We start from the raw sequence: 27,470 nt of genomic DNA, 5'->3' as shown, positions 1-27,470 counted from the left end.
TCAAATGCAACTGGTCATTGACATACAAAGGGCAGATTTAGGATTTGTCTGTGTCCACAGAGACCATGCAAGTGAAGTCCTGCACAACTTGGACCTCCTTGTTATGAGCCATGCCTCTGCCCTCACTTTTCCCCACTTCTGTACTTCTTTCCTATCAGAGATAGCCGACAAGATCTACAATCTGTACAATGGGTACATGAGTGGAAAGGAGCAGCAGATGGCCTACAACACGCTGATGGAGGTCTCAGCCTCCATGCTGTTCTGAGTTCAGCACCACTACAACTCCCACTATGAAAAGTTTGGTGACTTCGTCTGGAGGAGTGAGGATGAGCTGGGGTTATGGGTTTAGGAGCCTGAGGAGAGGGGCAGATGCTTCCTGTTTCTGATTGGTGTTGCTGGACCCTTTTCTCATAGACTTACAATGAACTTTATCAAATAAATAAAGGTGATAATCAGTATAGGCATGTCATCTTTACAGATGGAAAAGGGGCAGCAAGATTCACTTCTTACTGAAAATGTATTGGGATATATTCAAATCATCTTGTAATGTGAAAATAGCACTATCTGCCCTTAATAGAAAATCAATGACTAATTAAACAGTCAATAGAGTAGAACAACAAAAACTGAACAAAGCAAAAATGTTGTTCAATCCCATCAGAGCATGAGATTTTCCCCTATAAAAGGGAGATCAACAAGAGAAATGTTAAAAACACAGTTCCAGAACTATTCTTCTTCTGAAAAGAGAGGCAGAGACAGAAGAAGGTAATCCAACCACTTTTTCAAACGTGATTCATTGTTATTTAATGTCATCTGTGATCAACTTGAGTACCACCTATGATCCTTTGGCCTAAGCCAGAAGAACTCCTTCTCCTTCTACCCTTTGGTAAGCATTGTGTTTGAGGGAACTGAAGAATTTCCGAACAGTTGCAGCAAAGTGCCTGACAGCAGGAGTGGTAAGAGATAAGAAGGCAGAGGTCAGTAGGGGCCAGATCCTGAATGCCCTTTTTTTTTTTTTTTTTTTTTTGTTGTTGTTGTTTTTATTTTTTTTTATTTTTAATTTTTTATTGTTGGCTGTTCAAAACATTACATAGTTCTTGATATATCATATTTCACACTTTGATTCAAGTGGGCTATGAGTTCCCATTTTTACCCCATATACAGATTGCAGAATCACATCAGTTACACATCCATTGATTTACATATTGCCATACTAGTGTCTGTTGTGTTCTGCTGCCTTTCCTATGGAGCTTGGATTATCTCCCTAGGGTAATCACAAGCTTTTCAAGTGTTTTTCACAGGGAGGTGATATTATCAGATCTTCAAGGAAGAAAGATCCTCTGACTGCAGTTGGAAGCAAGGAGTAGAGAAATTAAGACAAGAGAGAGGCCCTGAATGCTTTGTGATGATAGGCCCTGGGAAACAGGATAGTATTCTTGGCCAGGGCAGCACTGGGAGCATCGGAGAGAACTGCATGTCTTGCAGAAATACTCCAGGCTTTAAAAATTCAAAATGCCCCTGTAGAAGATTCTTCCTTTTTTGGATAAGGAAGTTTAAGTCTTATGGGGCTCGGTGAACTATCCAGAATTGCACAGCGTTTGGCATGGAGGTCACTCCTGCCTTAAACTCTTACCCTGAGCTCTTGTAACACTTGCAATGCCTTCCGAGAATTTAAGGCCTTCAAGGGATGAGATGAGAGCATGGTCAATGGATAAAAGGGATCTCTTCTTTGGTCAGCCTTATCAGTTCTGTTGGGTCCCAAACCTTAAATTTTTCCCTTTCACATTAAAGGAAGTTTCTTTAGATAAAAGCTAAAAGAAGGTAGATTGGCAGGCAGAAGCCCTGAGCACCAGATGAAAGCCACTCATGAGTCATCTTGGCTGCCATCTTGCCCCTGGACTGGGAAAAGGGCTCCACTTTATTGGGCTTTCCCACAGGGCTCACGGACTTTGGGTGGAAGCTAAACCAGAGCTCCACTCCTGATTCTGTCTTTACAACCTGCTAGGATTCTTTATGATCCTCCAGAACATAAATCTTTCAGAAAGGCCTCCTGGCCGCCCACAGAGGCAGGACAACACATTCAGTGATGGGACTGTGATAACCCGCTTGCCTCCACTCAGCCCGTCTTCAGCCACTGTCCACCAACCCCCATCCATGTCATCCAGCTTCCTCATTTTCTTGTCTTTCTAGTCTCCCAAATGGGATCTGAGATTGCACGAACATCCCTCATTGATTGCATGAAGATCCCCTACTGGTATGACAACAAGAATCAAAAGAACTGCATCCTAATCTATCCTGGCCCTACTATTAAACTCACTGTGCAATCCTGGGCTCTGCGCCTTTCTGGCCTTCAGTCTTCTTTCTCTAAGATGATCTGGGTGAAGAGATGCAGTAGATGCAATAATTTTTAAAAAATTATTATTAGTGGAATTATTTTTCCTAGATCAATCTTACCTAGAACCACAGGTTTTAGAAGGCCAGCCCCTCAGAGAATTCCTTAAAATGTAGCCCATTTCCTTTGTTACACTCTCATGTTTTAATTCTCTTCATTGGAATCACCAGGTTTTGCGTCTTATATTTGCTTATGTATTTACTTACATATTACCTCTCTTCCCACTGCATTGTAAGTTAAGCACAGTGATCCTTGATGTTCTACTCACTTTTGAAAGTTGGTGCTAAATAAGTTCTTACTAAATAATTGAACAATGAAAGTGATCTGTCAGTGAGTGGACAGATAATTACAGAATGGTTGTGGTAGAAGCTAGAGTGGGTGACCTGGAATCCTATCTGCTGGGTCTCTCCTTCTGTGTGCTGTACCCCCACACCAAGGATCCCTACATCTGTCCCACCACTCAAGGTTCTATAATTGATTGCAGTTGGAAACAACTGAATTCCATGAATTTTAAGGTTTTCTGACATTCTAACAATGCAGTGTCCTTGCAAATATTAAAAGACTTGAAGAGACCTCACTTCAATAATTGATTTATTGATTCATTTAACGTGCTATGTGCCAGGCGCTGTGCTGGGGGCTGGAAATAGAAGAGTGAAGAAGTCAAACAATTCCTTGTACACAGCTCAGCATCTAATTGGAGGGAACATGTCATAAGATGCATGCTATAAAAAGGAGGATGGGAAGATATTTCAGAGCAATTCCTTTAAAATATTCATGTGCAAGAGAAAAACCTGAGGAATTTGTTAAAATTCATATGAATTTAGTGGTCTAGGATGGGCCTGAGATTCTTCATCTCAAACAAGCTATTAGGTGATGCCAAGGTGACTGGTCCAGACAACACACTTGGGTGACAAGGTTTTAGATGCGGATAGCTAGATGATCTCATCCAGACCTGGAGCTCAGGGAAGAATGCCTGGTGAAGAAAGAGAGGGTGAGGCATAGTATCAAAGAAAGAACAGGAGTCCTCCAGGTGGAAGGGGGAGGGTATTTTCATTGGAAGGAACAAATAGTGCAAAGATGAGAGAGGGTAAGATAAAATACTTTAGTCAGGAACTATAAATATCTCTAGAGCAGAGAGTTCAAGGTGAGAGGGAAAGGAAAAATGAAAAACAAGGCTGCAGTGTTTAGCAAGGGTCAAATCATAATGGCTTTTGTGAGTCCTTTTCAGGAGTTTGTTTCTTCTCTCTGAAGCCAAGTAAAGGTTTTCAAGATGGGAGAAATTTAAATAAATTTTCTCTGCCTCTCAAGGGTTCCCAAGTGTACAGAACATCAAAGTGTAAAGGAGAGAGAGAGCAAGACATTTCCCTGGAGCCAGGATCCTAGGGTTCATGTCCGGAAGCTTTGTCACCTACTTGCTGTGTGACCTTGGACACATTCCATCCCTATTTTGGACCTCATTTGTAACATAAAAGGGCTTACCTACAAAGTCCCTTCCAGCTGGGAAGCCAAGGAACCAGAAAGTCCTGAAGGTCATGGAGACCAGAAAATAGATACAATATGTGTAGAATGTCTTTTCACCTCCAGTCCAGTATGTCTTGTTTCTCAGGGACCCAAGCTGGCTAGGGAGAGGAGAGCTTTTCCCAGGGGCAAGCGGATAAGGGATGAACTCTGTTAGGATTCTCTTGGACTATGTAATCACCAAACCTCAAAATGTTTTGAACTCCTCCCTGGATCTGGGGTTATACCCCCCTCCCCATAAAATTTAGTGACAAAAGGGCATTTCTTACCTCTGCCTAATAAATCTATCAGGGAAGTGTTCCCCAGAGCCTAGTTCTCATGACAACTATAGGTTACTGCAAACAGCTGCTCAAAGAAGGCCCGCTGACACCCAGCTGTCCCAGCCATAAGGTTCCTATTAGGAGACTTGAAAAACTGAGCTCATAGGTGGCCAGGGACCAGAATTTGCTCTGGTCAGAGCATCCTTGACCACTCTTAGTCTTCTTTATATTTTCATTTATGTTTGATCCAAATGATAGGGTAGGGAGAAAAGAGCAAGTACTTGAAGAGATTTGGTTTCAATGAAACTGATCTATCTAGAGTAGGAATGGTATGCTTCCATGGCAGACATTGCTAACAGATCACAGAAATTATTCTAGGGATGGTTCAGCCTGAAATCCTTCTCAACATGGCAAGGCAAGGCATTTTTCCCATCTGAAAAGAGTTGGCACATCCATTGCTATAATCTTAGTGAAAATAAGTAACTTGGGGTATCACTGTACGGACTTCTAAGATTGCATTCATCTCTTCCTTAGATATCTTGGGTTAACTCTCTTCCAATTAAAAAAAAAAAGTGTTTTGTTTATTTTTTGTTCTTTTTAGATATACATAGCAGTAAAGTGCATTTTGATGTATTATATATAGATGGAGTATAACTTCTTGTAATTAGGATCCCACTCTTGTTTCACTGGGTGTGTGGAAGTTATGTCTTATTCATTCTACTGTCTTTGCTATTCCCCTCCCCCTCTCTTCTCTTCATTCCCCTTTATCTAATCCAAAGAATTTTTATTCTGCCCCCTACCCCACCCTGCTTATTGTGTGCTAGCATATACATATCAGAGAGAATACTCAGCCATAAATAAGAATGAAATTATGACATTTGCCAGTAAACATGGAACTGGAGACTATCATGCTAAATGAAACAAGCTAATCCCCAAACACCAAAGGCCAAATGTTCTCTTCCAATTTTTAAGATATTGGGAAAAGAACAGATTTAGGCTCAGATGACTTTATTTTTTTCTGCATATTTTAACATTTCTGAAATCAGAATGGATTGTGTATAATGAAGATTCATATTCATTATATTCTTTCTCAAAAGGCTATTATTTTCATGTACATTTTTATTAGTAAATTATAATTTTCCATAATTGTGGAGTTCACTGTGACATTTTTGTAAATGTATTTAACATAATTTGCTCTGTTTAATACTCATCACTACCTCCTTCCCGTCCCTCTTTTCTCCCCCAAACCTCTTCCTCTACTTTGTTGTACTTCAATTAATTTATTATTTTAATTGGTACATTATAGTTCTACATAAAAGTGGAATACATTGTAATATATTTGTACTTGCACATAGCATGATTTGGTCAGTTTCATTCTGCAGTTCCTCTCCTTTCCCAATCCTCTTTCCTCCCCCTTAATCCCTTTCCTCTACTCAGCTATTCTCCCTTGTATTTTCATGATGTTCTCTTTTTAAAAAATTCCTTATTTTTCTCTAACTGCCACATACAAGAGAAAATATTTGACCCTTGAATTTTGGAGTCTGGCTTATTTACTTAGCAGGATGTTCTCATTCCATCCACTTACCAGCAAATGACATAATTTCATTCTTCTTTATGGCTGAATAAAACTCCATAGTGTATGCATGCCACATTTTTGTATCCATTCATCTCATCTATTGTGGCACACCTAGGCTAGTTCTATAACTTAACTATTGTGAATTGTGCTGCTATAAACATTAGTATGCATGTATCACTATAGTATGCTCTTTTAGTTCTATTGGATAAACACCAAGGAGTAGGATTGTTGGATCTTATGGTGGGTTTGTGAAAGCAATCACATCTCTTACATCTTGGAATAGAGAAATACTAGCAAAACACACTATTACTTGGAACAATAGTGTCAAAAAGACCCATTTCCTTGCTGATAGTATAGCAAGGTTGGTTATCATCTTGAAGTCCATATCAGTTCCAAATGAAATGGTTTTGAGTCAGTAATTCTTGCTGTCAGTCAAGAAATTAATTCTTAAAAAGGCCTCATGATTTTTCAATGATTAGGAGAGGAATTCAAATGTAAATGTTTTTACTAGTAACATTACAAATCCTATTTCAAATCTGATGTTGAGGATCTATGTCCACAGGCAGTACCCGATCCTTCGGCTTGAGAAGGGAGATGACTGAAGCTTAATTTTTTTATTGAGGATATTTGGGGAAATGATCCTTGTAAACCACTGAGAAGCCATGAAACCATGGCTTTATTAAATAAATTCATTAGAACATCTTTGAATATACATGGGTATATTCATGTTTTCAAAATGGAAATATATTTATTTTATTACACTCCGAAATGATTCTTTCCCAGTCTGTAGCATATAAATGGTACAGAATTATACAAAATGAAAAAAGTTTGATGTCTGAATCTTATAATCCCAACCCTATTTCAAAGATAAAATTGTTAACAGGGTACAATACCTTTTCAGGTATAGATATAGATATAGGCATGGATATTTACATTAAACATATAGGAGCTTAGTGCTAATGTCTTTATCAATAACCATACCGACATCTCCATGATCTCCACTGTGTTTAGCAAATATATATACTAAATATATATATACTATGTTCTGTTATGTGCCTGTTTGCACTTAACAATATACTGGTCAAGTGTTTTCCCCCATAGAAATGTGTTGTCTTTTGAAGGGCCTTTTATTCAGGTAATTATGTGACTATATCACATATTAGTATAGTTCTCTATTCTCAACTGGATTTCTTTCCATTTCTTTACTATTATCAACAAACTTGCATAAGCCTTTTGCCCACCTGCCTAATTATTTTCTTAGGTCCACATGAAGCTCTTGTGCAATTTCATTCCCTTTATCAACCCCTGCTAGAGAATTGCTGGATTTTGAAAATTAATGTCCTCAGTTCAAGTTCACCTATATTAATCCTCCTTCTGGTGGAATCAGGTTCTAGACACCAGAGTACCATACATGGTCCAAGAAGCAGCTATTATGGACCGGTCATTTAAGTATTATTTCATATCCTGAACAATAGATTTTGAAGATTAAGCAATGGAAAAAAAATCAGTGGGTTATATAAATTGCTCGAGATTACACAGCTATAAGAGTTGAAATCCAAATCCAAAAAAATTGTCTTCTGATGTCAAACCAGCTGCCTGTTCAGTATAACACATTGTACCCTAAGAGGACTACACAGCTAGATAATACATTATGATTCTCAACAGAAATATAATGCTTCAGCAATAAAGGAGGAAGCATGAGTTACGTTGACTGGGAAGATCTGGAAGATTCCCTGAAGATGAAATTTCAGCATGACTTTGAAGTATGGATGGAATCCCAGTAACTATGACCCTCTCATCTCAATAACTCCATGCTTTGGTGCCAACCTTCCCCACAGCTGCACTCCCCCCACGCCCACACACACACACACCAGCACAAGAGACTCATACTCCAACTCCCACTATCAGAAAACTCCTTTCTAAAACATGCTTCATTTGCTCACCTCCAGTGACAGAGAATCCACCACCATATTGAAAGATCCATTCTATATTTAGATGATTCTAGTTTTAACAGTTTTTCAATAAGTGATAATATTGAACCAAAATTGATGTCTGTTAATTTTAGGGTGGTTTTGTCAAAAACACTGAAACATCTTGCAGCAGGGACTTGAGACCCTATTCTTCACTCTGTCACTCTGGCCAAGTCACATGATGAGCCACAGGCTCACTTTTATCGGCTAAAGACTAGGAAGAAAGTGTACACATGAGAATTGTGAGGGTTGGATTTAGATGATATTGCATGGGTACCCACCTAGTGTGTGCTCAGTTCTAGCTCTCGTCATCCCTGACCCTCAGATTTTCCCTATGTGTCTTCAGTTGTTAGAACAACATAACCGTTTGCCTATGTCCAGTCTTCTCCTCCATTCCTGCTTAGCGGGCTTGCTTTTGAGTCCCCCTTGAGCATCATAATCCAGCTACAGTTTGTAAACGTCCGTTTTACCAGAAGAGACTGGGATTCTCCAGCTGTGGCCTGGCCAGAACAGCATGAATGAAGTCATTACTTCCTTTAGACTACCCCTCCACATAGAGAGGTTGTGTTCCAAATTTTCATAACCACGTCATGCCCTTGACTCTCATTAAGCTTAGGGTCAGCTCACACAGAGACATTTCAGCTCAACTCCAGGAGGCAGAGAGGAGGAAAAGCAGCCAATGGGAACATTCCTGTACTGCCACTCTTCTTTTTCTCCATTTCAGGGCACCCTTAGAAGTTAGGTCTCTGTCCGATAACCCTGTCAACAGCTTATTGGGTAATGATGCTGGGAACAGAATGGTGGGTCAAAGGTTCTACAATTCCCGGAGAAGTGGCCTCGGGTCCAACCCCTTACTCCTCCACAAGCCATCACTGTCTCATTCTTGCCTGCTAATACATGATAAATTCATATATGGTGTCCCTTCTTCACCTCTTGCCTCCTATCCCAGTGGCCTGAGTCCTGACTCCAATGAGGAAGACTTCATTTCCGGTATTTGAGAAAAGTGATCACTCTGTCTGACCTATGATTTCCCCTCTAGGGAAAGCTTGAAGCATGCCTGGCTTTTGATTTATGCGTCTCCACTCCCTACGATTTATTGCCCAGTACTCTTGCCTTTGGTCTCGCTCACCCCTCCTCCTCTCCCACCCTAGAGCATTTCCAGCCCATCTCTTCATACCTTTCCCTTCTGAATCATCCTGTCTTCCTTGTCTAAATGCAAATGTTGGTTTACAGTACTTGTGGATGCCTCTGATAATTGTTCTATTACAGCCTCACAGTCCCTATTTATGTTTTACAAGTTAGGAAACTGAGGCTCAAGGAGAAGAAGTGACAGACTGGGCTGCAAAGTCTGTATCTTTCCTACTCTCAATGCTTCTTTGAATCATGGCTAACATTTAGTTAGAGCTAATCTATTATCCATGTTTTCTTGCTAATAACACATTTTAATGATGTGGGAACTTGGTTAGTGGCATTGAAGAACTTGATCATGTTCTACTTAGCTGTTAAGTTAGAGAGTGAGGATTTGAATTAGGGACCCCAGAGCTAAACACTCCATGTTGACTCTATGCAATCAGAAACCGTGGTTCTAGATTTGTCTGTTATTAAACTGAGGCGTTCCTTTGAGGCAATTAGTTTTCTCATTCCAGACCTCAGTTTCCCCATCCTTATGAAAGGAGGCTTTGCCTAGCTGTGTTCCAAGATTCTCTTTTTTTATTAGATGTTGATGGACCTTTATTTTATTTATTTATATGCGGTGCTGAGAATCGAACCCAGTACCTCACACATGCTAGGCAAGTGCTCTACCATTGAGCCACAAACCCAGCCCCCCTAAAATTCTTTCTGAGGAAATGGCTGGGCCTTTGGAGGTAAACCATGTTGGAAGAATGCCCTTTCCAATCTCACGTTGTACTTGTTGATTATTTTTGTGAATGCCAGCCCATGGCTCCCTGCTGCCCAAAGGAGAAAATCCAAATCCTTCAGCATAGCATTGAAAGGTCTGGATGGTTTAATCTCTGCCAAGCTCACTGGCCTCCTACCTGTTCACTGCCCCAGCCATTTCTATCAACTGATGGCTTATGCTCTTTCTGGTATAAATTGGAATGATCTATTTCTTCTGCATTTTTATCTATCTGTAACATTTGTTCATTATTGAAGACCTAGCTGAGCCTTTACACTATTTTGGAAGACTTTTCTGATACCCTGAATTGATAACTAGGTATCCATCTTATATACTCCAGTGGTACCTCACCTGTTTTCCAACCCAGGCTCCTGCCACTGCCTTATTCAGACACATAAGGCATAAACCAGTTCATCTCTGTCCCAATGCCTGGTATACAAAGAGCACCAAGTAACACAAGGGGGCTACGTAGTGAGGACTCTGGGGATGATAGTTACTAGTGCTTACCATGTAAGCTTTTCTGAGTATACCATGGGACAATTTTTTAAGAGTTTACATCTGTTAACTTGCCTAACCCTCTCCATAACCCTCTGAGGTGAGTACTATGCTATTCTCTTTTCATAGATGTGAAAACACATAAGAAGCTTTTTACTAACATGGAGAAAAAATGTAACCCACACCCCTAAGGGAAGTTATTATTCTCATTTTAAAGAAAGCAAGGTACAGAGGCACAAGTGGTGAAGCAGTTCACTCAACATAATAACATAGCTGGCAAGTGGCTGAGCTGGGATTTGAACTTGAGCCTAAAGGTGCACCACTCACTACCTGCTACATCAGAGATAATATTGGCACGTGAGGGAACACCAACAGCCTGGCTCCTCCTCCTGCCATTTTTCATGCGGTCCCTGCTTGTGCACTGTATCCCAGCCACAGAGTCTCAGAACTTCTGAGCAGTCTCTTAGCTCTATGCCTTTGCCAGTGCTGCCTGCTAGGTCTTTGACCTTTTTCTCTATCTAACTCCTATTCATTTATGAGGTTCAGCACAACTTCCCCTTCAATTAGGAAGTTTTCTTCAGTATCCCCAATCCCATGTCTTCAGAAGCCTCCTGTGACTTTTTTCCCAGTCAACAACTCTTGTCTCCTATACTGTCGTCTCCACTCATCTGTCTTTCCGAATCCTGCCAAATGGAAGTTCTACCGCATAATACATGCTCAGTTAATGAGTAGGTATTACACTGTCTCCTTTAACTTCACAGGAGCTCCATTTTTCAAAGCGGCAGGTTTAGAGATGTTCAGTAAAATTTCCAAGAACAGAGTAAGAACTCAAACAAAGAGAGATGAGAAACAAACTCCTCAGCTCCTCCTGGGGGAGCAGGGTGTGCTTGCCCGAGAGGAGGGGGGATGTGGATAGAGTGTGATTATGAAGTGGTGAATTCTTGGCACCTCAGGAAATATTCCACCCAAGTGGTGAACTATACAAAGAGGACTTTTTGAAGGGCACCTCATAAATCGTGCCCACAAAACATAACACATAAGCCCAGTGCTTTTTTCAGCCACCGCATAGGTGCCTAACACAGTCTCCCATTTGTGGGGTCTGTTGTCGTAAAACTCCTTCCCTCCTGGGGTCCCAGAAGGGCATGCAGAGGGCAGCAGGAGAGAGAGCCTCTCCTTTAGCCTCACAGGATCCCCGGGCATCTTGAAGATACTGGAAGTCAGAGAAGGTGAGGCACCCACCTGGACAGTGAAGCTGACTTGTAGTGTGACCTGGAAAAGGACATTCCATTCCCTTTTGAAGTCTCAGTTCCCATATTTTAATGAGAAGAGGTCAATGATCCCCAACTGGGGTGATTATGCCATCCTGCAAAAGACATTTGGCAATGTCTGGAGCCTATTTCATTTTCCTGACTGGCATGGGACTGCGGGTGTTATCTGGCATTTGAGGCCCCAGTACGCTACTAAATATCCTACATAATTGCTCCTACACAATGGCCTTCCAGTGCCACCGTTGAGAAATTCTCGAGCAGGTGATCTCAAAGATCCTTCCTTGCTTTGACCACCAGCCATGAGATCTTGTGGATCCTCTTTCTAGTGCATGATAAAAGGTTCCAGATAAAGTTCCTAATGATGACACCAGAGTACAGAATGGTTCTTGCTAAGATGAGTGTTCAGTCTGTCCTTGATCCTGGGGCATCCATCTATAATCATCTTTATAATGGTAGCCCCCAGGGAAGCTGAGTCCCAAGCATGGGGCCCTTCTCCTACGCAATCTCACCCAGCCAATTTGTAAGAGTAAGACTGTCATCGATATTTTAGAGATAGGGAAAATGGAGCACAGAGAAGCTATGATTTGGATACATTTATATTTCTTTAGCCTCTGATGAGAGAGAAGCACAGAGGGCAAGATTTCCAAATTTTGTGACTGCAAGAAAGTGACGCGAGAATGAGAGAAGCAATAAAGTAAATAGTTGGAGAAAGAACACATGGATTCAGGCCTAGATTCCACTACCCAACTCCAGTTGTCCCCTTGATATTTGGCCTTGGTCAAATAAAGTCACTTCTCCTCACCTGTTAAATAGGAGTAAAGAGAACAGATGTTTAGGACTGATGTGAAGATCAAATACAAGTTTTAAAACACATGTAAAGTACGGACTCGGTGTCCAACACATGATAAATGACAAAGTTTAGTTATTTATTGTGGGGTTTTGCCATCAATGTAATAATTTCTCTTTGGCTAAAGTCCTAAAACTGGTGTCCTTCTCATTGCTGGGGGGCAGGGGGTCCCATATTCTTGAGTTGAAAGCACCGGTTCAAAGGTTATACCACTTTCATTTTTTAGGCTTGCAAACTGAGGAGGGTATGTTGTAAGGCAATTTTTTAATAGGTGTTTAAAATATCACACTTAGGAAGTCATCAGGGTAAGATGTCTTCATGTGACTGTTGACCTTTATTTGCCACTTCAAAAGCCTCACAGCCCCTGCTCTAGACTTCTTCCTGAACCGATGCTCTCTCCTTGAATTTTCAGGAAGGCCCACCTGATCCTGCGGCGGCTAGAGAGGGTGAGCAGCCACTGCTCCAGCCTCCTGAGAAGCGCCTACATCCAGAGCCGCATGGACACGATGCCCTACCTTTTCTGCCGAAGTGAGGAGGTCCGGCCTGCGGGCATGGTGAGGTACAGCGTCCTCAAGGACACCAAAATCACTTGCGAGGAGAAGATGGTGTCCATGGCCCGAAACACGTATGGGGAGTCCAAGGGCTAGTGAGGGAGGGTGCTGCCCTCCACGAGCACAGAGACTCTCCTAGGGGGAGCAGTACTCTTGTGGATGGATCCTGGGGCCTGGGTGGGCTGGGGGACAGATGAGGATGGGCCTGGCAGATGACACTTGCCAGCAAGGCCAAAGCAAACTGCTCCTCCTGTGGATAGTGGACAGAGAACTTTGTAACCAATGGAATTATTCATTTTCTCTATCTTTTATTTTTTTTCTAAGATATTATTTGACTCTATCAAACATCTCTCCTTTTTAAAACTTTTTTTATGGATGGAAGTCAGTCGGGTGGCAGGAGCCTTCAGGTGGAGACCAAGTGGCCTTTCCTTTTCTTCCTCCTTCCTGCCGTGCCCAGCTTCCTTCCTGCCACGGACTGTAAGGATCCCGCGAAATGTCGGAGAAAGAGACCACCAAGTGACCACTCATGCAATTGGCAGAAGGGGAATTTATTGAACCAGCATGCTGGGGCTCCATGCCCACTCAAGAAGGGAAAGCAGCCCAGAGCCCCGAGCAGGGGCTGAGTACTGCTTAAGTACACTTTGTGGGGAGGGCCGAGGGCTTTGTATACATCAGAACAAATCATCATTAGGCGCGGGAAAATTGAATAACAACTCCTAAACATGATTGGTTCATTCATTGGCGGGAACAGGTCAGGCTGGAGTGATAGGTCATTCCTAAGGAGGGGGTTACATTTAAACTGATTGGTCCAGGCCCTGCAATGCCTATGTGCGACCACACAGAGCCCTTATTACTGGGCAGTTCCAAGCATTGTCTTAACAGCTACAGAAATTTAACTCAGACCTTGCAGCTTAGAAACTTTACAACACCCGGTCTTTTACCCTTTAACTTTTACGCTTTAACTTCAATTTCTTTTACCCTTACAGGACCCCTCGAGGAGACCTATGGAGAGACAGTTTGACCTCTTCGGCATCAGGAAGGAAACCCTAAGGATTGTTGCAGTGAGGAAGCTTGGGTCTTTAAGGACTTCTCTCTCTCTCTCTCTCTCTCTCTCTCTCTCTCTTTTTTTTTTTTTCTGGACGTTCCTGAGTTTGCAGGACCTCTGCTTCTTTCTGTCTGCTCAGAGTCCCTGCAGGACTTTCTGTGCATTAAAAATTCCTATTGTCTCTCTTTCTGCTTGGGTGATGTTTCTTACTACTAATGAAGTGTGTTTGGAGGACTTCTGTTTATTCACTAAATAGATATTTATTGTGTAGATACTATGTGCCAGGCATAGGACAAGTAACTGAAGACAGAGGAGTTCTGTGCACTCAGGGAACATAGGGTCTAGTAGTTATTAGAGAGAAGCAATCTGGTGATTTCAGACTGTACCAGAGGGAAGAATGGAGGTTCTCTGGACTCCTTGATGGGTCATGAGACCCAATGATGGGATGCTGAGAAATGCTTCCTGTGAAAATGAAGCCCAAAGAACGAGGAGAAGGGGAGGAATAAGCCAGACAAAGCTGGGAAGGATGGGATTCGCTCCACGCTGAGAGAAAATAGAAAGTCTAACTCATTGAAGGTTTGGAGCACTTTCATTTAGGACATGGGTTGAAGTAGGAATGGCAAGAGGAGTAGCTAGGAGCTCAGCAGAGCATCTATTCTTGAACAAGAAGTTTGACATTATCTTGAAGTAACCTGGAGCCACTGAAGGACTTTAACAAGAGTAAAACAGCCCACTTGCTCTTTAAGAAAAATTGCTCCAGCTGCAGGGTGGAAGATGGATGGGAGAAGGCCCCAAAGAGAGGGTGACCACTCTGATGGCAGAATGGACCCTGTGGTCATGGGGGAGATGTTCCAACACTGGGATTTCCTTTTATTTATTTGTGTTTAGACTGCTTTATTGAGGCATAATTGAAATTTCCTTTTAAATGGCAATTGTGCCGTCACCCACATGTTCCCTGGGAGGGTAATAGGTACAAGGAGAAATTTTGAATTCTCAACGCCATGGTATTAGCACAGATGAGCCACCTGGCTGGAGGAAATGAGATGTGGATCAGGTACAGTATAAGGCCAGGATGACACTTGTTAGGAGAGTAGAGACTGTGGAGTTTCAGAGGAGGAAAGAATACTGAATATCAGTCAAATACAAACAGTCAAAAGGGCCTACTGCTGAGTGTTAATAAGTGTAGATGAGATCCGCTATCTCTTTCCTGAAAACCTACATGCTGAGGTTTGTTTCTGCAGTAATCTGATCCACAAGAGGCAAATGAGGAATCTTAATGAAAAGAAAGCAGAGATTCATTCTTCCAGACAACTCAGGTGCCTGCAGAGCTGCCTCATCTACAACAATCTAAGCTATGGGTGCTCTTTTAAGTCATCTTATTATTATTGGGTTTATGTTTCTACAAATATATAGCTGGAGTTTAGACACCTTCTATGTTGTTGATGTCTCCTCTCTTCCCAGGGATAGTATGTTCCAAGAGGAACTAACATTTTACCAGAAAATGAAAATGAGAAGTAATATTCACCATTCACTGAGAACTTGCCATGTGACAAGCCCCGTTCTGAGTGCCTCTCATGTACATCTATTCATAGAGGTTCTTATTGAAGGGAATAAAACTTTGTGTAAGAGTATTACTGGACCAACCTTTGCCAAAAGGGCGATTGGAACTGGGGATCTGAGAGGAAGTGAACTTGTGGGTAGGTGCTTTTTGAGAACTAAATCAACCTCACTCCCTCTCAGGCTGTTTTTGCTTTCTACTCCCTGAAGACCTTCTTTCCAGATGGCACTGAGGTCACCTGAATTTATTACTGCTATTTGGGTGTCAGATTGTCCCTGTCAAAGGGGAAAATGAGAAGATGGTAGGGGCCTCACTGAAGAGATAACTTATGATACCTGGAACCCTAAACTACTCTTACTTCTCCCAGAAAATGGAATGTGAAAGAAGGGTTAACAGATGCTTTCTTCCCTTCTCTTTGTTTAGAAATAGTAAGGAATTAGGACATGGGTATGCACTGACCTCAAAGGTCTTTTGGTATTCTCTAACAAATGTGATGATATAAGCTGTGGCAAGGCCACTGAATGAGAAAGACAACGAAGGCAGGCATAGATGTCCTTTCTCCCTGATCCTCCCTAATTCCTCCCCCTTCCTAATCTTGTGAAAACAGGATTACCTTTCTTTCCCATTCAAGGCCAATTTATCTGTATTTGAGCATATATTTACCACAGGAATGAAGTAATTAATATTTTAGAGATGGCACCAGAAGATCTAAGAAATCTCCTAAATTAACCAATGAATTATGACCCACATCACACCTGGAATTTAGCCTTTGAATCACCTCTTCAAAAACCCTGATGGTTGAATTACAGACTCTGAAACAGGAGTCCCCTGTGTTCCTCCTTTGCTGGTAAAGCAATACAACTTTTTCCTTATTCTCAAAATGCTGTCTTTATTTATTTATTTATTTATTCTCAAAATGCAGGTGTTTAAAAAATATTCTGAGCCCTATAATGCACTCCTTGGCTGAGTACTGTAACACACTCCTTGGCTCAGGAGGCTGAGGCAGGAGATTACAAGTTCAAAGCCCGCCTCAGCAATTTAGCAAGGCCTTAAGCAACTTAACAAGACCCTTTCTCAAAATAAAAAAAAATAAAAAGAGCTGGGGGTGTGACTCAGTGGCAAAGTGTCCTTGGGTTCAATTGCAAGTACTAACAAAACAAAACAAAACAAAAAACAAAACAAAACATAATAAGTGTACATATTTATAAGTTAAATGTGATATTTCAATGTGTGATGATAAAATCAAGGTAATGAGCACATCTATTGCTTTACACATTTTATCATTTCTTGTGGTGAGAACATTCAAAATCCTCTCTTCTAACTATTTTGAAATAGAGAATCAATTATTTTTAACTACAGTCATCCTTACTATGCTTGAAAATACTTATTTCTTTTATGTAACTCTTAATAGGTCTTTGCATATAAGGGGAACTTCTGAAGCTTTTGGATGTACTACTTCTAAGAGCCAAGAACATGGATAAATATTTTTTTCTTGAGCTATACTATTTTTGGCGTCTTTATATTATACTAGGTTAATGCTTATATTTTAGTTATCTTTCTTCATAAAGCTAATATGCTCCACATAGAAGTTAAATTCATATCATTGACCTCATTGCCACTATGGTGCTATGTATAAAATCAAATAATCCAGTTTTTGGAATCAATTAGGTCTTTATTGGGCTGTTTTCTCATTTGAGGGATACTATAATTAAATAAGATGATTAGGAAATAGATAATGTCCAGACCTACATTTTCCAATATGGTAGCCACTGGCCATATGTTTCTATTTAAATTTGAATGTAAATTAATTAAAATTAAATTTATTTAAAATTTAATTTATTAAATTAAATTTAGATTAAAAATTTGGTCCTACAGTCTCGCAGGCCATATTTTAAATGCTCAATGGTCACATTGCTACCCTATTTGATAAAATAGAAATAGAACATTTCTATTACTGCAGAAAGTTCTGTTGGATTGTGCTTTTTTAGAGAACAGAAATGTATGTGTTGAGCTATAACTCCATGTGAAAGATTTGAGTTATTTATCCTTTAGAAGGGGTTTGGAATAGAGAGTAACTTAACAGTCATTGGTATATGAAGAGCTTTGGTAATCATCCTGTCATTTCAGAAAGAACAATAAAGTAGGCTCAGATAAAATTGTATCAGGAAGGAATTGATTACTTTGTGAAGTCCTTCCTGTCTTTGAGAATGAAGAAGCTCTGGAATAAACTGAGTATATAGAATGTGCAAATTATTGGGTTATTGATGAATGTTTGTAAGAGTGATTTCTAATTTTAATGTTAAAATATTCACAGGTATGTGTATCATTCATTTATAATAAATTAACTTTAAAGAATTAACATACCATTGCCCCCTGCTTCTTAGACTGAGTGTAGTGCTGCTTTTAGTGTATGTTTATTGAGAAACCACCTGAGGTAGAAAATCTGCTAGGTAATCAGTAATAGTTTAATATTACTTCTTAAATTCAGTTAAAAATATTTCATGTTTGTGTGAGACATATTTGTGTAGCCAACATTGATGCTCATGTGGATTCTTGTTTTTTTTTTTTTTTTTTAATATTCAGCATATTTCCCAACCCTTGATTCATTGTTGGGAGTCACTGTTATATACATTCACTTCTTAGAGGTGAAGTTATAACACAGTGCAGTAAGTTTGGGGTGGAGTGACTGAAGGCTTTAGACAGAGGTAAGTGACTTACTCAATGTTCTTTCTGGACCTCAGGTTTATGATTAATTACGTCTCCTGTGTTTGAACTTTTCTGGCCTGTATTCCTACTTTTACCAATTGATCTGAAATGAAATTTTCATTTGATTTAAAATCAGGCCATTGTAGGCTTTCAATAGCTCAATGAGCACTTCTCATGTCTTAGCTTTAGTACTGTGAAAGATCATTTTATTAAATATAAAGCCAGATGATCTCCTTTATCTAAGATGCTCATTGGTATAAGCAATGTGCACACATTCTACACCTGGCAGGAACTTCAGTTATGAACATTTAAGTGTGAAAATTTTGAGTTTCCTTTTCAATCATGCAACCTTGAATTCCTTGAGAATGTGACTGTTTCTTTTTTTTTTCCTTTTCTTTAAACCCATATTAATAACAAAGTTCTGTGAACATCTTATTGAAAAAGATTAGCCTTTAGGAGAAAAGGGATTTGGATTCTTGACTTGTGTTCATCAGCCCAGGTTGGGGAGTTCAGGACCACTGGTTAAATTTAAGGGAACTTGACCATCCTGTGTGTAATCCCATGTGGACAAGAAAATCTGGGAAGCAATCATGGGGGTTAATTTTCTTTTAATCTGCTTTATTTTGGGGACTAGACTCTGGTGGCAGGCAAACAGACTCAACAGTACAGCTGAGGCAGCCTGCAGCATGCTTCACTGAAGTCCTAAATCCTTTCAATTGCTGAAAGAAAAATGTTTCTTTCAGAAGTGCCAGAAACACTGTATGTAGGAATCAACATTCAGATCATCTTAGCTATAGGAATAGCTCTGTCTATAACTGGAGATGACATATTTCTTATGGCTGTGGCCTAGTCTAGTGAAAGAGATATTCTTATACAAACTGGACTACAAAGATGTGCAATTGATGAAGTTAAGTAATCCTGTAAGTTTTGAGGGCCCATAAATCCTTATGAATGGGAAAAAATGCAGTGTAATTTAGTCAAATCAACATTTCAACATTTATTAAATATTTACTCTTTGCTAGGCACTGGAGATAAGATGTTCTTTAATGGAGAAGCCAAACAAGTTAAAATGCAATTATAACACAGTGCAGTAAGTTTGGGGTGGAGTGATGTGGAGATTTCCTTGCTGGCACAAAGGCTGTGTGACAGCCTGTATCAGTGAATGGGGAACAAGGATTAAGGAAGTCTTCTGGAAGATGCAGTATCTAAGCTAAAGCACTTTTTTTTTAAGGTAAAGAGTTGTAGTTGGGGGAAGCTGAAATTATAAGAACATAGTATGATGTGTACAAAAAGTGTTCAGTTCTAGTAGTACAGTATCCCAGGGAAAATAACTGAAATAAAATACATACATGTACACATATGGCACACACTTTTGAAATATAAAGGAAGTGGTGCTTTAAAACAATAAAGATAGTATTTGAGAGTCTTAGCTGTGCTTAAAATTAATGCCATCACCCAATAAGCCAGAGCTCCAATCTTGTCAGAGTCAAAGAGAGCAAAGAAAACATTTTGTGTTCTGATCAACTATGAAAATCAGAGTTTTCTCTAGAAGCTTCATATGATCTAACAAGTATTTGGGGGGGGGGTGATTACTTGGTTTAATAGTTTGATGCAGAAACAAGTGTGGAACCAGAAGAAAGAATAATTGTTCCATCACTTTGAAGGGGATAGCCTTGTTTTGATGATGGACCTCTAGCAGGCAGCTAACCTCATCCATACACAGTCTCATTTATAGCTATGTTGGACTCAATCTCCAACATAGTTTTGGCCTGGAAATACTGCCCAAAAGAGATAATTTAAAAAAATTCTCTATGTAAATAAAACTCCTGTTATTTATAGGATTTAGGCATTTTAGTCTTTCATTAGCAAAGTCTTTGAAGTATGGTCCCAATATATCTGTAAAGGGTCCTAGGCTTTCATAGGGTGGCTTTTGAATTTTGAAAAAATTTAATAATTTCTACAAGATGAAGGTTTCATTGTTTCCTTAAAACCAGAGAATTAGAAAATCATATCACTTTAATTTTTATGTTTTAGTCAGAGACTAAGATTTTCATATTGGTCAGAAAAGAACATTGTCCCAAAGCACCAGATTTTTACAAAGTTATGGATAATTTTTATTTTCTTTCTTAGTCAAGCACAAGAATAATGGGAATACTCTTATGAGAACTGATAAAGGGTACAGAATATATTCTTTGTTTCTTGGCAAGAGAAGCTTCATGTATCCCAAGTGTTGTGGTTGATGGTAACATAAATCCATCCCTCAAAGAGCCCAAATCATATTTGGATTCAAGTAGGAAACCACTTTCCTGGTTATGCTTGAGTGACATCCTTTGGCTGGTTTGGGTAACAGTGGAAGGCTTAGGAGTTCCTCTAAGTGGGTTGAATATGCTATCTCTTTTCATTCAAAGAAATTCAATCCATTACATATTTTACAGAAGCTGGAGGTTGTCTTTTGAGGCTGCTTAGGAAAGAATGTCTTGTAGTGAATATTGAGCCACCTGAACAAACATGAGCCCAGTATGGGTCTCCCCAAGAAGGTTTTCTCAGAATGGAAGGCAGAAAAGCTGCTCTATCTTTATTTCTAGAAAAACTGAAAGGAGTTCACTTTCTTAAGAGAAAATATGCCATCTGGCCCTAACTAGTGCCCTGTCTAAATCTTTGAAGGGAAAGAGATGGCAGACATACACATGAGATCTGCTAAGAATCAAAGATTGATTTCAGGAGGGATAATAATGCTGGATATGGGAATTAACCATCAGACTATTAATTTCTCACCAGGCCCATTTTGAATACCAGAGTAGAAAAGGTGAATGGTTCTAGTAAGGAAAAGAATACAGATTGCTATTGATTTAAGCCTCTATGAAACCCAGTCAGAATTAGTATTAAATAAGACAGACCTTTGTAGTTGGGAAGCTCCTTAAGTTAATATACTTTCTCACCCAAATAATTATAGCATTTAGCTATAGACTTTCAGATAGAACCTCTCTCTCTCTCTCTCTTTAGGGAACAGTACTCAAGTTGGAGTTAGGGCTGCTCATGGAACCAGATTATATGAGAAGGTTCTTGTTGAAATGAGCTATAAAATACACCTCCCACTGTGTAAGTTATAAGTGTTGATTATTTGAAAAAGAGTCTTTGCATATGTGATTATGTTCAAGATTTTGATATAAGGAGATTATTCTGGACAATGTATATGGTCCCAAAATGCAGCACAAATATTCTCATTGAGCAAAGGCTGAGGGAGATTATACTAATGGAAGAAGAGGAGTCCAAAAATGCAGATGCAGAGATTGGTTGAGGAGTGCCAGTAGCCACCAGAACCTGGAAGAGGCAAAGTATGAATTCTTCCCTAGACAAATCCTCTGGAGGGATTCAACATCTTGATTTTGTCCCTCTGGACTTCTTTTGGCCTTTAGAACTCTGAAAGAATAGATTTCTGGTGGTTTAGGCCACCAAGTTAGTGGTGATTTTTTTTTTTTTTTTTTTAAGAGCAACCACAGGAACCAAATACAATCCTGAAATCAGACCACTGACAAGTTACTGGGAGCTCAGTGCCATCAACATGAAAATGTGTTGTAAATTAGATGGGAAAGGCAGTGATCTGAGAGCTGATGACACTGCTTTGTTGGAGCCTAAAGTTAGGAAACAACAGGGAACAGAGAAGAAGGGCAGAACAGAGTAAGAGTGAGGTGCAGCTGAAGGTTCAGATAGGTTCATGAGAACATTGGAGTCTGGCAGATTTTATGCGGTATGGCTTGTCTAAGAATTGGGAGAAGGCCCTCAAGTCACATGTCATCATTTCAACCATGAATCCATGTGGTCTGTAGAATACAAAATGATGCCCTCTTTCCTAGCTTCCCACCAGGAAGGAGCAGTACAGCAGCAGTGCAAGAGGGAGTTTGGTAGGCTTGGAGCACTCAGACCTGTTTTATCCTCAATGTGCACTTGAGGTAGGAGAGTTGGAGGTGTGGTCCTCATTATCTTCCTCCATCCTCACTGCCAGAGATTAAGGTAGCAACTTTGATGCCTAAAGACACTTGAGCTGAAACAACTGATTCATAATATGAAGGAGCCTGTGATTCTAACTTGCTTATGTATTTTTTCTTAATTTTCGAAATATGTGAGTTTCTAAATATAACAGATTTTCTCTTTTCCTTATTTCATGTAGTTTATTGTTATATCAGATGTGATATAACAGTGTGAGAAGTTATAACAGTGTGAGAAGACTTGAGTCCCTGGTATTCCTGGTGCCCTTGTTGCACTGCACTCCTGTTCAACTGAGAACGTTTTTTTTTTCTTTTTTTTTTTTTTATGGGTAGTCACTGTGCCGAGTTATTGCAGCTACTGGGGGCGGTTGGAAACCAGGTACCTGTTCAATTGGAGATCTGCGCTGATAGCCATGCCCACAAAAAATGGTGAGAAATGTTTTCCAAGATGGAGTCAGTCTGCTTCCAGTGCCGGGGTGTCTGGTGAGGTGGGGGGAGATGGCATGTCCTTGTGCTGTGGCTAGAATGTAGTCAAGTGACCTGCGTGGGATTGGAGTGCAGTGTGGAGTTCTGCAGTTCTGCAGAGGTGCTGATTTGGTGATTCTGCTACGCCACTTGAGAGCCATATGTGTGCTAGAACTGTGGGCTTTGGGTCCAGAGTCTGGAGCCTTACTGGAACACAGAGTCTCTGATTTCTATATGGGTGGTTGCAACGCTGGTGGTTTCTTTGAAAATCTGCTGTATAGGGGTATTGTCACATGATCTGAGATGTTGTATTCCATCTAGGTGAGACCTTGTGGAGAATCTACCTGACTGCTTTCTTGGATTCCTGCCACAGAGCAGCCAGAAACAGTACCTCTTTTTTCCACCATCTTGGATCTGCTCTGAGTCTACCATCACTTTCTTCCAACAGGTTTTTATTCTATGAGGGCAACTGATAGTTAAAAATTGATCCAAGAATGAATGAGGGGCTAATATAGAATATGAAAACAGCCAGCCCAAATTTTCCAAATACTAATGTTGTATCATAATGCAAGCATGCTTAAAGTTGATGTTGCAGTTCAGTAACATACACTTTTTTTTTCAAAGTGTTACTACATATGTACAGAACTCTAACTTCTGTGGGTGAATCTATAACTACATTTACAGCATAACTTTAACTAGATTTTAAGTTTCTTGTGAATAAGAACTTTGTTTTAGATATACATATAGTGCCGTTTTGTCTCAAAATTAAGTTACTGTAGAAAATTTCACTGAAAGATTAGATTGAACAAATATAAAATTCTATGAGTAATTATATATCTGAGACAATGTTGAAAAGGGATGAGAGTTCTATATGCATGCTTTTAAGGGGCATACAAGTTAGTTCTTTATAGTGCATGGTCTAAAAAGAACCTCAGTATTATGGTATTTATTCAATTTTAAGTGTACATAAGATATGTAAAATTTAACTCAAAATATCTGAGTGAATTACTACAAATTTAAATACTACACTATAATACACAAAGACATTGGGAAAAGAAACATAATGTTAAAATTTGCTTTATATATTTGTGTGAAAAATTCAAATATTTCATTGCTCTAGGTATAGAACATTAGCCAACAGTCCTTGGCCAGACCATTATAAATCCATGTAGAAAGACTCTGTGGTTTTACTTTTGGAGCTGAGGATAGGAAGGGAACTCTTCTCATATGCATATGCATATGTGTCACTATTAAACATTGTCATGCCTCTTGTGTATAATTCACCAGAGTTATGCTCTAGAGTGAAGTGGGTAGGTTAAGATGCCTGCAGTTGTTATATTTCATCTGTACTTAATTCAAAAGTATGAAAGTATGCTAATACTTTATTTTAGCCATTAACAGTAGACGTCTCAGACTCTATTTTTGTACTTGTTTCCTCCACCCTGCTGTTGATTATAGTGAAAAAGTATTTGAATGATGTGGAAAGGCACTCTTCTTAAACTATTTGTTGTTCTGGAGGGTATCTGTTATTCACTCTGTGGGGAGAAATTCGTACAAGTGTTATTCAAGAGTAACTTCAAATGTTGTGAAAATAAGAGAAATGAAAATAAAAGGTTCAGTATTCATCAGACACATCTGAAAAAACCTTCCATTAGTTGACTATGCTTAATATCTATGTCTAGACCATAAAAAGACCATAAATAATACAGTAACATTTAAAAATTTTAATGTAAATAAAAGAATTAGTTATTTTATTATAGAAGTTATATCCTTTCAATGTAAAATATCTATTACTTGAGTTTAAAATAAAAATAAGAAAAATATGATTTTAGGCATATGCCTTAGGTAATAGTCAAATTTTTTTGTGTTTAGTTATGTTTAGTGTGTATATATATCTATATCTATATCTATATCTATCTATCTATATATTTATATATATATATATATACACACACACACACACAAACATATGTGAGGATTATTTACTTGTGAGACTAAATGTTGGAAATACCCAAAAATGGAATTGATAAAAAAGACTTTAAAATAAACCACACTACTTGAAAGATGGAATAATGTCAGGCTATGTGTGCTAATATTAATTCATAAGAATGATCTACTGGATCTAAATAATTCATCCATGGCACTCCACCATGAGATGTAAATCAGGTGGTATGCAACACACAAGATGGTTGCAAATTATTTTAGCAATCTTGCTCATAATGCATGAGTTGCCAGTTTTTAGTCATTTATGTATTGGTAGGTAAGTCAAATTGCAATTAAACAAACATAAATGAATGAAGATTTAATCCCTTTTATAAAATCCTTAGGACCAGTTTTACATTGGAGTTGAAAATTTTAAAGAATTTTTAGAAAGGTAATTTGGTAGACTGTTAAAGGAAAACAGATCCAGTTGCTATTGGGACAAAAATAGATTTTATTCAATATTTTATGTAATGAGGGAAGGGAAATGTTAGTATAGAACTGTGCTCAATTTCAAATATGGCATAGACAGGTGGGGATATATAACCAAGAGCCAGGGGTGAGTCAATGGATAGAAATTGCTAACAAGAAGCTTCAGGGGTTAGGGGAGTGTTATGGTTTAGATAGTAGGTGTCCACCAAAAGCTTATGTGTGATACAATGCAAGACAATTTAGAGGTTAAATGACTGGTTTGGGAGCATGTTAATCTAATCAGTGTGTTAATCTCTTTATAAGGATTAACTGGGTGGTAGTCCTAGGCAGGTAGGATGTAGCTGGAGGATGCAGGTCACTGGGGTCCTGCCTTTGGGACTTATATTTTGGCTGTGATGAGGAGAATCTCTCTGCTCCCTGGGGCTACATCCTGAGCTGCTTTCTTCTGCTATTCCCTTCTGCTTTGAAGTTCTTCTTCACCTCTAGCCCAGAGCAATGGAGTTGGCCATCTATGGATAGAGACCTCTGAAACTGTGAGCATCAAATAAACTTTTCCTCCTCCAAAATTGTTCTTGTTGGGTCCTTTGGTCACAGCAACAAAAAGCTAACTAACAATGGAAACTAAAGTTATTTGGCAGAGCTCTTTGGCTAAATATTCTTGGTGAAATTCTTCCTGAAGGCAGGCCAGGTGATCAGTTACCAAGGGTGAAAATGAAGAATTTCATCTAATATAGAGTGATCATATATTAAGGGTGGGGGATTCTAGTTAAACTGACTATTCTTATTATAACTGGGAGATGCTAAAAGGTGCACAGAAACCCAAAGACCAGAAACCCAAAGACCTAATTGAAAAGAAGGTTCAGAAGAGCCTGACCAAGCAGAATATTTGTTAACACATATCATATGTTTTATAACATCTACAGAGAGATTGGGGCAATATCACATCATTAAATACATTAATATTTCTTCAGTGAAATGTAGGAATAGTTAGTTTTTTAAAAATTTTTAATAATTAATGCCAAATTAATTACAAAAAACTCAATTTTCTGAGCCCTTTGGATTTCAGAATTGTGGACTGGTGAGACAGTCTATTCTTTAATCCTGATAATAAAAATAAGAATCCATAGAATACATCCAAAAGCTGTTGGTACTAGATTGAAACTTTATTTCAAATAAAATTCTTTTTCAGAGTTGAGAAATGTGAACTCCAGAAATTTCATTGATCATAGATCATGTTATTCATTTAGGTAAACTACTGAGTGAATATGAAAAATAAAATATAAATACAAAGGAGAATTTGTGTGGGAACTGGATTAGGAATACAAACGGAAATGATTAGTAACCTTGTAGTAACCCTTTGAGTACAGTCTCTGGAATAGTAGAGAGGAAGGTGTTTTTAAACAACAGAATATATTTATGATGGAGTAGCTTGAGGTATTATTTGGGAATAAAAGAGTTTCCTTATGTGAGGATTTTTAACTAAGAATGTTGAAGTCTTCATTGGAGAATTTTCCTAACCCATGCTTTTGTATCTTAGACTGTGTGGCACATCTTAATGGGATGCCTCATATAAACTGAAACTTGCTTTTATATATCAAGTAGCTATTTAGATACCTGGTTTCTATTGTTTCTATCTTTCATTTCTATCCAGTTTCCATAACTGAAACCCTATGTTAGGCCAGAATGTGGTAATAGAGGCAATTTTACTATTGAGTATGCAGCCCATCACTAAGCTTAAGGTTTCACACCTGGATATCATTATTCTTCCCCATATCAATTTATTATTTAAGGACTTATTATTTAAAAGCCCTTATACTGCATAAGCAATTAGGGTAGTTGAGAGTGTCGGTATTAGATGCATTTATTTTGGTTTCCTAGCTTTTTATGCCAGAATAATTAAATCCCCTTCTAATGTGTCAGTTGCAGACTTTTGAAAATGACAGCATTCTCTCCACTTCTGTTCTGTAACAAAAAAGCCCACAAAGACTGACAGATTAATAATAAACAGCACACACACACACACACACACACACACGAAGAAAAAGAGAATACATATTGAGAGGATACCCCCCAAATTAGAACAAAATACCAAATATACCATTTACTTTTAAAAATAGATTTTTATAGCTTTTATAATGCTACTGTTTTGTTGACTATAGAACGAACAACTTCTTGTATATATTACATGTAGAAGAAAATTGTCTAACATAGTATGTGAGTAACAACATATTCACAACATATTATACTGAGCATTCAAAATGACATGGTGACCTGCTCCATGGGACATTCTCATTTATTTTTATTTTATTTATTTATTTATTTATTTATTTATTTTTGGTGGCGGGAAGAGGAGAAGGAAATGGATTGGCTTTACCTCACAGGAATATTTATTTGCATATGCTTTGGATTCAAAGAATACTTTACAAATTTTGAATTTTTCTATGTGGCTGTTGTAACAGAATGGTGGTCTCTTCTCTAAAGAGTGTATTTGCATATGATAGTTTAACAGCTTTTCTCTTTTGTTTTT

At 38.9% G+C, this 27,470-nt stretch overlaps 1 pseudogene; it reads left to right on the top strand.

Moving 5' to 3' along the window:
- LOC114103678 (astrotactin-2-like) overlaps positions 1 to 13,132 on the top strand; it is a 53,656-nt pseudogene extending 40,524 nt beyond the window's left edge.
- The last annotated feature ends 14,338 nt before the right edge of the window (positions 13,133 to 27,470 follow it).

This window comes from Marmota flaviventris, chromosome 13 (assembly GCF_047511675.1).
Source record: "Marmota flaviventris isolate mMarFla1 chromosome 13, mMarFla1.hap1, whole genome shotgun sequence".
Taxonomy (NCBI): domain Eukaryota; kingdom Metazoa; phylum Chordata; class Mammalia; order Rodentia; family Sciuridae; genus Marmota; species Marmota flaviventris.
The sequence above is the reverse complement of the archived record's forward strand: the minus strand, read 5'-3'. Positions and strand labels throughout refer to the sequence as shown.